At 44.3% G+C, this 15,967-nt stretch overlaps 1 protein-coding gene across 2 annotated transcripts in view; it reads left to right on the top strand.

The window, feature by feature from the left end:
- The window catches only part of LMBRD1 (LMBR1 domain containing 1), a 1,758,308-nt gene that overhangs the window by 699,603 nt on the left and 1,042,738 nt on the right, over positions 1-15,967 (top strand). The window lies entirely within an intron of this gene.

Raw genomic sequence — 15,967 nt, 5'->3', positions numbered from 1 at the left:
CACGGGGGAAGAGCCACATTCCAAGCTTTGCTATCTGAGGTACTATTCGTGTCCTGGGAGCCGACACGTTCTAAGGGGTTTTGCAAAGGGGGGCCGTAAGAGAAGCATAATTCAAGCCTTTAACTATTCTAACATATTCTACCATCGTACGAGACTGGCTGGCAGCTGTGAAGTGATTAAATGCCCTCCAGCTTCCTCCCAAGGCTACAGAGAGGGAGCGTGGGCATTCCTTTCTGGGCTACTCATGAGAAGTTCAGCAAACTCTTCTGTCTCCCGACCTTGTCCTTTCATATTCAGACAACAATGTTAACAGTTGAGCAGAGTAAGCCGAATCCGCAAGAATTGCAAGCTGCAAAGCAGTTTTTAGACAGAAAGCAATGAGCAATGGTTAACAAGCAAAATGGTGATTCTGCTACGTTTAAAATGGCCGCTTGTTGGTCAAGCATAACAGTCTATATTTCTATAATTCGGTGCATAAGATGGTTGGCCCGCAGCCATCAAGTTACGTCTGACATTCAAATGAAGGGTATTCATTTTTCCAGATTGACACTTGGACCAGGCAGAAAGAGCACAAATTCAGAGCGGACTGCCATATCAATGGGCCAAGGGGGTAATAAGGTACTTGGCCATGTGCCAAACGTCTTATTTATTCATTGTATCCTCCTCTTCGGAGGAGTCTGGGGTATCTGCATCTGAATCATCTCCATCATTAATGTCTATCGCCATGAATTGTTTTACTATCTTTGCTTCCTCAGTGTGTCTGTTATTCCGGCCATGCGTTTGTTTTCCTCTCAACACCATGTGCATACATCCCTTAGTACATCCATCAGTTATTTCAGTGCATATTATTGGTAAGCATTGTATGCAACAACAGCATGTTATGAATATCCCAAGTACCATCATTAGTATTGAAATTAACTTCCATCCCCACGACCGCAATAATCCCCATAATCAGGATTCTATCACCCAACCCCCTGCTTCAGTAGAGAGTGTGGAAGTTATGACATGTAATTTCCGGATTGCTTTAAATATCGTAGGGGAGTAATCATCGATATACACACAGCATGCAGTTTTTACGAGCTTGCAAACTCCCCCACGATCAACTAATATATATCGAGAGCCATCCTGTTCTGAAGTGCCATCAGTCTTATTCCTTTTTCTTCTAACGTCATATTCAATCAAATATCCGTTGTGGAATCTATTGTTTTTTGTAATATTCCAGACAGTTTTCTTATATTGTAAGAGTTTTCTATTTGGGACAAGAACGGTATAAATGATTTGGCTATATCCATTGCTATCATTCCATCCTCACTACTCCTTTGAGTTCTACCTTTTGTTCGTCTGACTACTTCTGCTGTCTCCAAGAGGAACACTCCTGGAAGCAGTAGACCTAGGTAGCATGTACCTCCCCAATTCCTAGGTAACCATGGATATGCTTTTTCTCCACATATAAAATAAACAGGGTCTCCCACGTACACGGGTTCTATTTCATGTTTTAAAACCACTGTGTTCAGGCAGTTTCTAAACGTTCCTACTTTATAGGAACCCTTTTTCTGTAGACATAGGGGAGCAATTTTGGGGCTGTGATCCACTGCATAGGCAGGGGGCACAGCATCTTTGTTCCATTCATCCCTCATCCGAAATGTCATTACTGATGCTCTTTCTGCTGGCGGGGTTGTCTATTCTGCCTATGTAATCTATCTAGTCTTGTTATTTTTCGTGTATTCTTTATCACAGGTTCTAGTGCAAATACGCAAGCTTTTTGGAATATGGAACAACCCACTGGTCTCATGATTACTTCCTCAAATTCATTCATATTGGTCTCATCTAGCTGACCCGTATTACTCTTGTTCCATTTCCCAAAGAACATTGCACTTAACGTTACTTCACAGGAATAAATCAATGGCAATGGTTGTGCATACCAGCCTATCCCTTTCCCACCGTGCTGTGGTAAATGGGCGCAAACCCAGCAATCTTTTTTCTTTAACACCGCATGGGTCATGTTCATGATGAGCAACAATGTATTGTTGTCACAACCTTCTCTATGTCTTTCTTCCATTGGGGACAAAGTACCAGTGATTACATGAACCGGGCTTTCAGTAGCTGTTTTTGGCAAAAGTGTTTCTAATGGGTGTACGTACTCCAGGAACCATAATGTAATAGCTGTTATTGTTGGTACTATCATACTTAAGAAACATAGGACCAATGTCCAAATTAGTACCTTATTCTTCTCATCATGCTTTTTCCCTAAATTTACAGTCTCTAAATCTATTATCTTTTCAGCAGGGGTGCAGGAGGAGGCTGAAACCGGTCTTGACTTGTTCTTCATCGTCCTTCTTCTTGCTGGCGAAGTTAGTCGTGAATGTCTCTTGTCCTTGATGCCAGCAAAGTTCAACGAAAAATGTCACAGTTCAATTCTCCCAGCCTTTTCACAGCCTAGATCATTTATCCACTTCCGAGCAAGATTAGTTGTTCTTTCTCCCACTGCTCAGATGATTTCTGAACAGTTCTTTATTGATGGAGTACCATGTGCATCCAGCTTGTCCCACTCTGGCTTAGGACACAGGTACTCTATAAGCGCACCGAGGAGCCGTGAGTTTTGAATTGTCCGACTTGCACAATTCTCACATTTCTCTCCTCTACGCCCCTGGTTCCTACTCCATCCGTGAGTAGAACCAAAGGCCAAAAAGAAAATCACCAAAGATCTGTGGATCACTTTGCCTGTCGAGGCCGCAGGTTGTATCGATTCACTCCTGCTATTGTATGATCCGTGACTAGTGCCCTTGCATTTCCAGTGTCAGGCTCAGTGTCAGCCTGTGGCACAATGATGGGCAGCGATGGACGTCGTGGCAATGATGTAGTTTCTTTCTCTGGCTTTGGTGCATTCGCGAGAACTGGTGGGCGCCAAAGGGGTACATGCGTTGTTTCTGCTCGTGTTTGCAATGCAGGGTTTGTGTCGCTCGGCAGTGATGTTGTTTCCACTGAGCAACGTTGGGGCACTTTTCGCCCTTCCCCCTTACTGGCAGCCTCCTCAGGCTCTGTTTCGAGTTTCACTTCTCGTTTGCGCTTTGTTTCACTTTCACTTCTCGCTCAGGCTGATGCTGTGGCGCTGGACTGGCAATAGTTTCTTTTGTTTCCGAGACCGTTGTCTTTTTCTCGTCGTCTGGATCAGGCAAAGTTTTCAGTGACGCCGGGAACCTTTTGGCATGGGTAGCATGGATCCATGCCTTACGTCCGTCCACTCGGATGGCCGTCTGTGTTGCCAAAAGTACTTGATAGGGGCCACGCCACCTGGGTGCTAGTGCTGTCTTCCGTTCAAAGTTCTTGATTAGCACCCAGCTCCCAGGCTCCAGTGAGTGTCCTGGTCCTGTATATCGCATCGGCAACGCCTCCTGCACCTGCTGATGAATCAAACGCAACTTTTGTATTAAAAGTTCACAGTAAGTGCTTAGCATAGGATGCTCGACCTCACATAATTTTCTAGGCTGCGGTGCGCACCATACATTTGCTGGTCTCCCCATTATAATCGCATAAGGGGAGAGCCCAGTCTTAGCCTGCACAGACGTGCGCATACACAACAGCGCTAGGGGTAATGCATCCACACAACTCAACTTGCTCCCAGCGCAAATTTTCGCTATCTTTGACTTCAGGATTCCGTTGCGTCTCTCCACAAGCCCGGCAGAACTGGGATGCCTGGAACTGTGGAACCGCTTCTCTATTTGCAGTCCTGCACAGATCTGTAGCACTACTGCGCCCATAAAATGGGGGCAGTTGTCTGACCACAGGACACAAGGCAACCCAAACCGGGAGAAATACTCCTTCAGCATTACTTTTGCTGTGGACATGGCAGTACAGTCTTTTAAAGGATATGCCTCCACCCACTTGCTGAATGCACAGATTACCACTAACACGTACTTGTAATTCTGGCACCTTTCCATTTCTATGAAATCAAAATGGATTACCTCAAACGGCATAGAGGGTGGGCCGAAACTACCTGCTGGAGTCACGGTTCCCTTTCCTACATTGTGTTGCAGGCACATGATACAATTCTGCACTAGCCTTTCTGCATTCTTTTTTATGTGCTCATTTTTCCGTACTGTGGATAAATGCTGTACCATTTTCTTTGCACAAATGTGGGTAGGGCTATGCTCCATTATAACCATTTCAGTTACGTAACAATTTGGCAACATCCAGTTCTTTGTTTCCTTGTCCACCCAACATCCTTCCAAATCTAACTCAGCAGAGCCCTTGGCCCACCCCTGAATCTCTTCGGTCGTGGCCTCAGCCTGCATTTCTTTGACTGTGGCAACTCCATTCTCTATCATACAAGGTACTTCCTCAGTCTGTACTGTCATCATTTTATTCCCCAAATCTGTGGCTGTTTGCTTCGCAATCCTGTCTGCAAACGCGTTTCCCTCTCCCACTCTGCATATTACTTTGTTATGCGCCTCGCACTTTACTATAGCTAGGCGTTTTGGAAACGTGAGCGCAGACAACAATCCCACAATCAAAGGGCCATGCTGAATCCTGGCTCCATGTGATGTCAAGAAACCCCTCTCAGCCCAAAGTCGGCCAAAATTGTGAACCACGCCAAAGGCGTACTGGCTGTCAGCATAAATATTTACGTTCAGATTCTCAGAGAGTTCACAGGCTCGGGTCAGTGCTATTATTTCTGCGGCTTGTGCCGAATTGTAGGGGATCCTTCTGCTCTCTACAACTCTCTTTAGGGTAGTAATTGCGTATGCAGCCATTGATGTGCCATCAGGTAATTTAAAACAAGAGCCATCGCAAAATAACTCCCCATCTGGCTCTTTTTGCAGGATATCGCTCAAATCAATCCTTCCCTTTGTTTCTTCTTCAGTGATCATTAAACAATCATGGGGTGGTAAACAATCATGGGGTGGTGATTCGTTGTCACCAATTTCTGCTATGGGCAGTGGCATTAATTCTGCAGGATTCAATGCGCTACACCTCATAATTTGGATGTGGGGTGCAAACAAGATGAGCTCATATCTTGTCAGTCTAGCTGAGGTGAGTTGCTGCGTCTGTGTCCTATTTAATAGAACGTCTATAGCATGTGGCACCATCAGAATGAAAGTGTGCCCCAATACCATTCCTTCCGTTTGTTTCACTGACGCAGCAGCCGCTGCGACAGATCGCAAACATCGTGGTAGTGCGTGCGCTACAGGGTCCAGCGTGCAAGAAAAATAGCCGCACAGCCTATTTCTTCCACCTTGTTCCAGTGTCAAAACCGCCAATGCACATCCTTCACTCTCACTCACAAATAGTCTGAAGATCTTTTTATAGTTAGGAGTGCCTAAAACTGGCGCAGCACACAATGCAGCTTTCAATTGCTCAAACACTTTCTGACATTCCTCATCCCACTGTAAAGGCATCTCTGCATCCTTTTTAGTCAACTTTATCATCGGCTTCACAATCAACGCAAAATTACTGATCCACTGCCGACAATAAGAGGCCATGCCTATTACAGCTCTCACTCCTTTTTGAGTTTTTGGAATAGGCATACTAGAAATACTTTCTATGCGTTCTGTGTTAATCTTCTCCCTTCTTTCGAAAGTAGGTATCCCAAATAAGACACCTCTTTTTGATTATACTGGAATTTCTTCAAACTTGCCTTATGACCATGGGTCGCTAAATGTGTCAAGAGTAATACAGTACTTTCTTTGCAGATCTCTTTCGTGTCAGCAGCTAATAACAAGTCATCTATGTACTGCAAGAGTACGCAACCTTCGGGTAGTTCTAGCATGTCTAGCTGCTCTTTTAGCGCTCTGTTGTAAATGCTCGGGCTTTCTGCATATCCTTGTGGAATGCGTGTGAATGTGAATGATCGACCTCCTAGAGTGAACGCGAACAGATATCTACTGCTCTTATCCACTGGAATGCTAAAGAATGCGTTCTTCAAATCAACTACACTAAAGTATTCTGCAGTGGCCGGTATCATTGTCAGTATTGTTGTGACATCTGGGACCAAAGGGATTTGTGGGTCTACCACTTTGTTTAATGCGCGCAGATCAATTATGAAACGATAGGGTACTTCATTGCCTCCTTTCTTGTAAACTGGAAGAATCGGGCTGTTGCACGTGCTTCCTGCAATTTCCTCAACCACCCCCAATCTCACCAGGTCAGTAACAATGCTTTTCAATCCATTCTCACCTTCAACAGAAATCTTATACTGGGGAATTCGTGGTAGTATTACACCTTCTTTCAAAGTTATTTTTGCTGGCTCTATTTTCAAGCATCCTACATCATTATCATGCATTGCCCACAGACAGGTTGGTACTCTACTTAGCTCTTCTGGCAACTCTTTTGACATAAATTCTGTCACTGATGCATCGTGAGGCCACATCGTGAGGAACACCCCGTCTGCCGTACAATGTATGACTGCCCCCAATTTTCTCAACAAATTTAATCCTAGCAAGTTCTCTCCACAATTCTCTGTCAAAAGAAATGGACACTGTTCCGTAAATGGTCCTATTGTAATTGGAACAGTTTTGGACATGGGGTTAATTACTGGTGTACCTGCGAACCCTACAGAAACATTCTTTTGCCCCAACAGTGGTATCTCCGGAACCAAGTGGTAGTCTATCGAAAACTTCTGTGCCCCTGTATCTACAAGGAAACGGTGCTCCTTATTCCCGACTTTCATTTCTACGTAGGGTCCTCTCTGATTCACAGGAATAGACACTGGTTCCGACCCCTGTCATGGGCTGTCCTATCGCGAAAATAACACATCGTCCGATGTGTAGTCACCGCTACTGCTATAATACGTGTTTGGTTGTGTATCAAAAATATTCCCATTTCCCCCTTGATGTCCTCCACTCTGATCATTCCTCTGTTGGCCCTGCCCGCCCTGATTTTGGTTCGAAATGCTTTGGTTCAATGTCTGGTTCTGCTGTGCTTGGTTTTGGCCATATGATTGGGTTTGAGTACCTCAATTGGTATATCCCTGCTGCTGCATGTTACTTCTGCTTGGGCCGTTTGACCCCTGATGTCCTCTATGAGGCCTTCTCTGACCAAACCCACCTCTATTCTGTAGGTGCGGGCATTGCGCTCGCCAGTGTCCTTCCTCCTTACAGTATGCACATTGATGTACTCCCAATGACACCCCGTGCATATTATTCAAATTTCACCGGCCTTGTGCATTACCTCTACCTCTATTGTATCCAATGACCTGCTGCAGAAACACCCTTACTATCGTTTGCATCACTTCCTTCCTCATCTCCAATGGGTACCCATTACATATCTCACTTACTTCTTTTACTGACGTTCTTTTGTTCGACATCCATCGCATTGTTTCCCCTACCCATACCTGCAATGTCTGTTTATCGCCTATCTGTCCCGGTATCGGCAAATGCTTTGTACTACATGGAAAAACTCTCGGCCATGATTTTTTCATACTCAACCTTGACGCCTCCTTCCTACCTTTCTTAATAAACTCTCTACTATACTCAGGTGTAGCAAACATTTCAGCATATCTGTCTTCCATTTCATTCTTTACTTCAATCAGTTTGTGAACATGTTCTCTTACATCCTCATCTCTTTGCTCACCGCATGCTAACTTATTCAAATCTAACAACCGCTGTGGCGGTAAATTCCCAAGTATCTTTTTCCACTCTCCCACCAGAATTTCCCCCATGCATTCCAACACTACCTGTCTCTCGTCTCTTCTTCGGTACCCATACAATGAGGCCAATGCTGCCGTCTCGTCATTTCCTTAGATGTACATTTCTGCCTCTTGCCGTAATTCAATCTTTCTCTCTTTGCTGATCGCGCTTCGAGTATCTCGTCCAAATCCTGTTCCTTCAGCCCCGCCTCTCGCCTCCCCCGTCTCAATCTCGACTTCGGGAGGGGCGGATGGTGCTGAATCTGTCTCTAAAGCGGGATGTGCGGATGGGACAAGTGACACAGGTGACAACTGTGAAGGGCCTTGCTGGGTGCTGGGAAATTGTGTGTCCGCGGTCTGCGCTTGTGGGAGGGCTCGAGCTGTGGGTGGGTCTTGGGTTAATGCTTGCGTGAGGGGAAGTGCTTGGGCTACGGGAGGGGGTATGAGAGGTATTGGTTGGGCCCGCGCAGTCACTGCTGGCGTGTTTGGTTTTGATTCTGGTTTTGGGCCTCAACCCATGTTAGTTAACAAATGTTCCATTAATTTGTCTGCTATGTGTAGTTCCCGCTGCGGGTATATTCTGTCTATGTTCATCTGGTCCCGTCTCCCTTCCCGTCTTAGACTCTCAGTCCACTCCTCCTCTTCCTTCTCTTCTGCTATCTCAAGCTTCGTTTTATGCCTATGCGCATACTTCTCTCTACTCCTTAATACGAGCATCGCTTCCCTCCTCCAATCTTTGACGGTCTCAAAAGCTACAGGTCGCGCTTTCTTTCTAATCAGCACCTTCTCTAGGTTATCTATCCTCCCTATCTCAAAACTACCATTAATCGGCCACTGATGGTCGGGTTGCTTTCTAGTTTGCCTATGCCAAATTTCACAAAATATTATCGCACCCACACCATATTTCGCATACATATCATAAGCCGGCGTTCCCCCAGGCGGTGCACTTATATCCCAAGGACTGTCTACCGCAGCTGAAAAGCCCCGCTAAAGTGGACAGTACTCCAGACATGTTTCTTTAACCTTCCCCTTTGGTTAGCCAACTTTACCTGGACGTTTGAGTTTGCAAAATCAACACTCTACCAAAAATCAGGGTTCTCTTTGAATCGGGGAATGACTCACCTGATAAAACAAGTCGCCTGTTCTAACGCACCCTCTCCCCACGTCGTGTCTGCACTTTTCTGGCTTCTGCCTCATCTCGGGACCCTCGCCTCCTTTGCCCTCTGGCCCGGTACGTCGATCTCTCTTCTACAGGGCGCCCCATACACTTCTTGATCCCGGCTCAACCGTCCCGTCCTCACCGTTCTTCCACCTTTACTCCGTTACAACGTATACGATGGGGCAAGTGGGGGAGGGTCCCTATTCGGGCGCCATCTTGAAAGGGGCCCCTAGGGGTCCCTCGTGCTATGGAAACAAGGCAATGACCATACACGTAAAGATGCGCCAGACATAAGGTTTCAAAATCCCAATGCTAGGGTTTATTGCAAGCAAAAGATAGTATCAATTGGTCAATTCTGATCTCACGCCCCGCGACGTGAGTTTCCTAGACCTCGAGGGACGCGAAACGCGAATTACATACATCAGTTACATATATACAAAATGCATATCATACATTCAGCAAAGTCATGTTCAACACCCCTCTGTATTAAGTTCCTTTGAACTCGGGATGACGATGGACATATCCGACGAGTATGACAATCATAATGCTTTCGATGTCTATTCTAGTAACAATGTGCAATTTAGAAAGTGCGGAGGGATCTTTTAGAACACGGTGGTTCTGTTCTTGGAAGCAATCTGCACACGGGGGAAGAGCCACATTCCAAGCTTTGCTATCTATGAGGTACTATTCGTGTCCTGGGAGCCGACACGTTCTAAGGGGTTTTGCGAAGGGGGGCCGTAAGAGAAGCATAATTCAAGCCTTTAACTGTATTATTCTAACATATTCTACCATCGTACGAGACTGGCTGGCAGCTGTGAAGTGATTAAATGCCCTCCAGCTTCCTCCCAAGGCTACAGAGAGGGAGCGTGGGCATTCATTTCTGGGCTACTCATGAGAAGTTCAGCAAACTCTTCGGTCCCCCGACCTTGTCCTTTCATATTCAGACAACAATGTTAACAGTTGAGCAGAGTAAGCCGAATCCGCAAGAATTGCAAGCTGCAAAGCAGTTTTTAGACAGAAAGCAACGAGCAATGGTTAACAAGCAAAATGGTGATTCTGCTACGTTTAAAATGGCCGCTTGTTGGTCAAGCATAACAGTCTATATTTCTATAATTCGGTGCATAAGACGGTTGGCCCACGGCCATCAAGTTACGTCTGTCATTCAAATGAAGGGTATTCATTTTTCCAGATTGACACTTGGACCAGGCAGAAAGAGCACAAATTCAGAGCGGACTGCCATATCAATGGGCCAAGGGGGTAATAAGGTACTTGGCGGCCACCATTACTAACTCGTTGGAACAACTGTACAGGGAAACTACCCGGCTCTTCTTAGTAAGGTGAAGGACAATGCAGCTAGCTGGAACCCCCTGAATATCTCATGGCTGGGTTGAATAGCCTCGGTAAAAATAGTGATCCTGCTCAGGGAGTTATATTTTTCCAGGTCATCCCCATTCCCCCTTCCTGGCACTTTCTTCAGGTCCCTCAATAGAATAGTGTTGGCGTTCATATGTTGAAACAGATGCCTAAGAGTTGCGTTCAGAACCCTGGTGGCAGAGAAAGAAAGGGGGGATTGGGAGTACCCAACTGGTTCTTCCGACGATCCCTTCCCCATTTACGCTACTATTCAGGAACCTGCAGTTCTTCCCGGAACTGGAGATTGGGGCGTTTCAGCAGTGGAATAAGGTGGGGTGTCTGAATGTGGGAGACATTTTTGAGGACATCGGTATGACAATGTTTGAGCAATGTAAACAGTGCCTCGGCAGTGATACGTTCAGACACCAGTACATTAAAGTGCGGCACTTGGTGGTCAATCCGGCGGCACGGCAGATGGCAATTGGCCCACTGACACCCTTTGAGAAATGTAAAACACCCATGATGGAACCAAAAGCTTAGTGTCCTCTCTATAGGCTATTGTTGGAAGATTGTTTCCCCCTAGATGGCCGTACATGGCCAGGTGGGAAGGGACTCTGGGCAGGAAGATAACGGAAAACCACTGGGCCTGTATTTGACATAACATGCAAGAGGCATGGTACAGGATGCTGCTGCAGTGGCATTATACACCTGAGGCATTGCATAAAATGTTTCCTTTTTTTTTGTTAACTTTTTTATTTTGCTTGATGTTACGACAAGGACAGTGCGAACAATACATTGCGAAATACCCTCTAAACATTACCAACCACACAGGGTCTAGCTCCAATATTTTGCGCATTGTGTATGCATGAAATTTGGAATAGGGGCCGGGTGATAGTCAAATTGGCCAACCTTACAGTTTGGGGAGTGCAGGGGAGTCGACGTCTCCAGCATTGTCTGTGTTCAGTAATTGCAGGTAGGTACAGAAGGAGGACCATATGTTGGTCTGCTGGCTGCCGATTGCAAAGCAACCCAACGTTCCTCAATGTCTGAAGCCCATGTGACGGTATGAAGCCATTGGCTCACAGTGGGGACACCAGGACGCATCCATAAAATGCCTACTAACACTACACCAAGCTGCTGGCGGGGTTGATGAACTGGGGATTGTGGGCACACATATGGTGGGACTGCCCAGTGGTTCAGCCCTTCTGGCAGGAAGTCATCAAGCCAATGGAAGTGTTTTTTGGGACTGGAATTGGTGTGGGGCCAAGGGAGTGGTTGCTGGGGTTGGGGGAAATGACGGACGGCTAGCGCCCAAAGAGGAGCGGAAGGTGTTTAGCTGATAGCCGCCTGGCTTACGTTGGCCCAACTCTGGAAGCAAAGTAAACCTGTGTCATGCATTGATTGGCTACAGAAGGTTTGGAAGTTCCTTGCGATGGAATGGGTCACTTATAGGCTCCAGGGCGAGCAAGAAGCATTTAGGCGTGACTAGGGGTTGGTTCTGGTGTATCTACAGGGTGAGTTTCGGATCCACTGGTGCCTGTAGAACCCAAGGATACTAGACATTTTGTGAATTATACTCTGGCAGGTTGTCTGGCATATCAGCGGGAGGTGTGTCTTGCCTCAGTATGTGCACGGAGAGGGGGGGCATATGGGGTGTGGGTGGGTCAAGGAGGGGCTGTTTCATGTTTGGATGATATCAATGTAAACATCTTGAAAAATCGAATGAATACACTTTAAAAATATATATATATTGCTCTATTAACCGTAGAACACTGCCTGTGTTACAGAAATACTGTTTAAAATGATAAAAGTCAAATGGTAGGATGTGGAAACGCTGAGCCACATGGAGTTGATTGTGGTTCACAACCTTGAAAACAAGGTGCAGGACAAACGAAATGGAAAAATGTAGTTAAGTTGAAAAAAAAAATATATCCTCCAGTATTATAGAGAAAATGTTCAGAATTGGTGGAGAAGGAAAATATTTCACTCATCAAAATTGGATGGAATATCTACACTGGGAAAACAGAGTCTCAATACAAGAGAAAGTTTCATAGCAGTTAATTTATGAATTATTCAATATTAGCCCTGAAGAAGCTCACTATTGTTGACAATGCTAATAATCATGAAAGTTCTAAACAACCAAGTGAAACCTTTAAAGTGAAGTGTGATAATGTTCTACTCTGCTTATATTTGGCATCAAGAGAAAATAAATACTGACCTCCAAATGTGTGCATACTGAATAGGAAACCATCGCACAGATTGAATTGTAAGATGATTCATGTGCAAAGTTATCTATAATTTGAATAATAAAGTAAAAACGTTCATGATAAAAAAAAATTCTCACCTCAAGTGGTCAGTCCTTGTATATATTGTGAAATGGGGGACGTTGTCAAGTGTTAAGAATATTTTTCCAACAACTGTCCCTATTATTGTACAAAGTTTATAAAAAACAAGGTGGCCATTTCATAACATATTACAGTGTAAAGATGTTGAAAAGCAGCAGTTCTTTTGTTTTGAATAACACTTTTGCTCAATTCAGCCCAATATTGTGCTGACCTCGATTTGACCAGCCTTTCTACTTTGGGTAGCCCCCACCTTTGGAAACTCCTTGGTAGAGGAGAATGTTAGAAACCTACTCTAAGGGCCTGATTCACAGAGCATTTTCCAATGGGATTGCGCTATTATAATTCACTTCTGTGAATCGTGCCCTGAAGGTTTTTAAACTAAAATCAAATCTGGCCCTCCCTCCAGCAAAGTCCAGAATGTTGGAAGCAATGTGGGAATTTGGGTACATTGGGACATATGATTTGATCTTGCCCACGATGTCAACCCCTGTGGAAGGCTGCCCTGTCCCATATCCCTCTGGGTCACAGTGCGCTCTACAAGTATCTGTTAACACAACATAACATTATCAAAGCTATCGGGGGTGTTTCCCAGGGCTTTGCACAGTTACGCATGCTGTTTGGGTAGGACATGGAGACCTGACATGATGTGCAGGACCAGAGAAGAGACTCATTCTCATCAAACTCTTCACAACCCATACAATCATCCTAACTTGCCTGAAATCAAAAGACCCACAAGAACTCAGATAAGGGAAGAAAACATATCACGAGAGACACAGTTATAGCAAAAAGTATGGCTCCTCAAGACCAGCTAGACTCTGTGATTTATTTAAAGACTGCCTCTGAGGGTAACGGGCTTACCCCCCAAGCCTAAGCACTATGTAATATCTTAAGTATTATTTTTGTTTTCTAATATATTGGTGATAAGCGGACTGGGACAATTTTCTGTTTTGCGTGACCACAGAGAATATCAGTGAGAGTCAATTTGTGTTCTTTTTCATCTCTCATGTTGCCATATCAATATCAGTTGACCGTGATGGCAAAGTTACACCCCCCTTGTTCTCTTTCGTTACATTCTTTTTCTCTTTCATGTTATGTATTGATATGCCATGCTATGTATTCATTCTCTTATTGTTTTGTAAAAAACAAACACATCATATAAAAAACTAAAATCATATCTATGGTCCTTTTATTATGGAGCCTCAAAGGGAAATTCTTGCAGCTAATGTGGCACCTTTAAACTCTGCCTAATAATAAAGCCATTTGTAAAACTACTGCAAGAGAGCAAAGGAAGCCTGTCATCTCATTTCGAACCAATCCTTCACTGAACCCATTACATAGGCCTGTTTACATGAGTCACATGCTGTTGTCGATAGGGCCAATAAAGAGCATGATTCAAATACTATATTACACATGGAAACACATTTTGCTCATAACTTTAGAACCATATGACTAAGAAACATGGGATGGTTGTTTTGAGGCTGAGAGCCTTCTTTCCAATCTGAAACTAAAGTCACATCCCCTACGATTATAAAGAATTATTCAAATGGTAAATATTAATGTTATGAATATTTATCACACAAATTAATGTCACATATGTAGGCATTCATCTGCGATGGTCGAGTACAGCAAACCATACCTCATTAATGTGGCAGGTTGCTACAGTGAATTATGGAATAAAAACACATTTCCAGTGAAAAATACTAGCAACAAATTGGGCACCCACCTTTTTCTGGTCACAGATCAAGAAATGATGATCAATCATGGTGTGTATTCAGTAAGTGTGTCTGACTATGAGGCAGGCTAATGGAAAATTGGGCCAATCAATGACATAAGCTTGGTAATAGTTTACACTTTAAAAAGTGTAAACTTGCTTCATTCAGATCAGTATTCAAAAAAGGCTCTCTTTCATTTAGGTCAGCATTCATTTAAAATGATCAGAAGTTTAACATGACCGCCTGCCGTCCCGGTGTCGCTTTTCCTAGGTTGACTCACCGAGACCATGACAATATACAAAAGAAAAAATCTAAACTACTCTTACTGACACACACACCTACAATCTCTACTGACATCAAACAATACAATGGGCTACATATAAATGTATGCCCATCACACTTATCTACAGCAAAACAAAAGAGGTGATGGCTGGAAGGTTTTGAATTAATCTTAACCTCTGGCATTGCTCTGGGCGACCTTCCAGTCCATCGTTCTTTGCCTGCCAAGCTATTTCAAAAGGGGAAAGACCATTGCAAGTACGGCTTGGAGACCACAAGCATCCCCAAACATGTTTTGGCCTCCTGACATGTTGTATTATGTACAAACAGACGGCACTCAATTCACATCAATCCCAAGGAGAAGTGCTTCTGATTATAGATCTTCTTGGATGCCTACTTGAGTTTCGGCTACATGGGCCTATTTCTTTTCTCTACCCAGCCTTTTTAAGGGCATACTATGTGTCATTGGAGAAGGTATGTTAACATATCCACAGAAGTGTCTGCCATACTTTGGTCAGTGCCTGAGGCAGTTTCTTTAGAGCATGTTTATATCATCAAAGATTGGGCCAGGACTTCTCCACTATACTCACTGAACAACCAAGCACTCCAGCTCTTTTCACATATCCACACATTCCAAACATTTCAATTTCAAACTCAAAGGGTGTAATGGTACGGCGCTGCGTCCAATTCCCATATGCGGGTTCTCTGGGGATGCCAAGCCACCGGCATTAGAAACGCCAAACTTGTGTCCTTACTCTAACATGTTCAGGTGCTGTAGTCTGTGGCCCGCAGGAATTTTTGCCTGTCGTGGCAGCTCCGGTCAGTGATAGGCTAAGTTCAATTTAATGCACAAAGTGAATGCAAAAAATGCTTTGTCTTTAATATAGAGACACCATGTACTTTTACATTACACCTAATGAAGGTTCATGTGAAACTTTCCAGCTCAATAAAGTTTACAAGTACTATGCTTACCGTTCTAACTCACTTTAGCCAAATGGCAACTTTACAGAGTTTCGTTTTGCAGCATTTACTCTGGCTGATTTTCTTTTTTTATAACCACAAATAGATAAATGGCAAGTATATAATTGTTAGGGATTCAAAGGGTGTGTGGAAGATGGTGTGGGAGGTGGAAGTGGGGGGTGGGGAGAAATGTCCACCTGCAAATCACCCAGGTGGAAAGATCCCGGCTTCCCACTTCACATGAGACTTGGAAGGTGGAAAATACCATGAACTAAAGCCCACTTTCCAAGGTGCCTAATTGGCTGGGAGATGTCATTACGTCACCTCCTGGTTGCTCATACAAAATAAAACCACATTCAATTGACTAACACGGTTTGTCTGTTTACTTTACTCTATATTAAAGCAGCCTTTTTAACATTTCAGCAGATCTTAAAGCTATATTGCTATGACCCCTGTGTGCTCATACAATATCCTTATAGACTGTTTGAGGAGTAATTATCCCTTAGGATAATGTGCCTTCCCTAATTTACGGTGC

The sequence above is a fragment of the Ambystoma mexicanum genome, chromosome 4p, assembly GCF_040938575.1.
Source record: "Ambystoma mexicanum isolate Mex_15411 chromosome 4p, UKY_AmexF1_1, whole genome shotgun sequence".
NCBI lineage: Eukaryota > Metazoa > Chordata > Amphibia > Caudata > Ambystomatidae > Ambystoma > Ambystoma mexicanum.
This window is presented reverse-complemented; position numbering and strand designations above follow the sequence as displayed.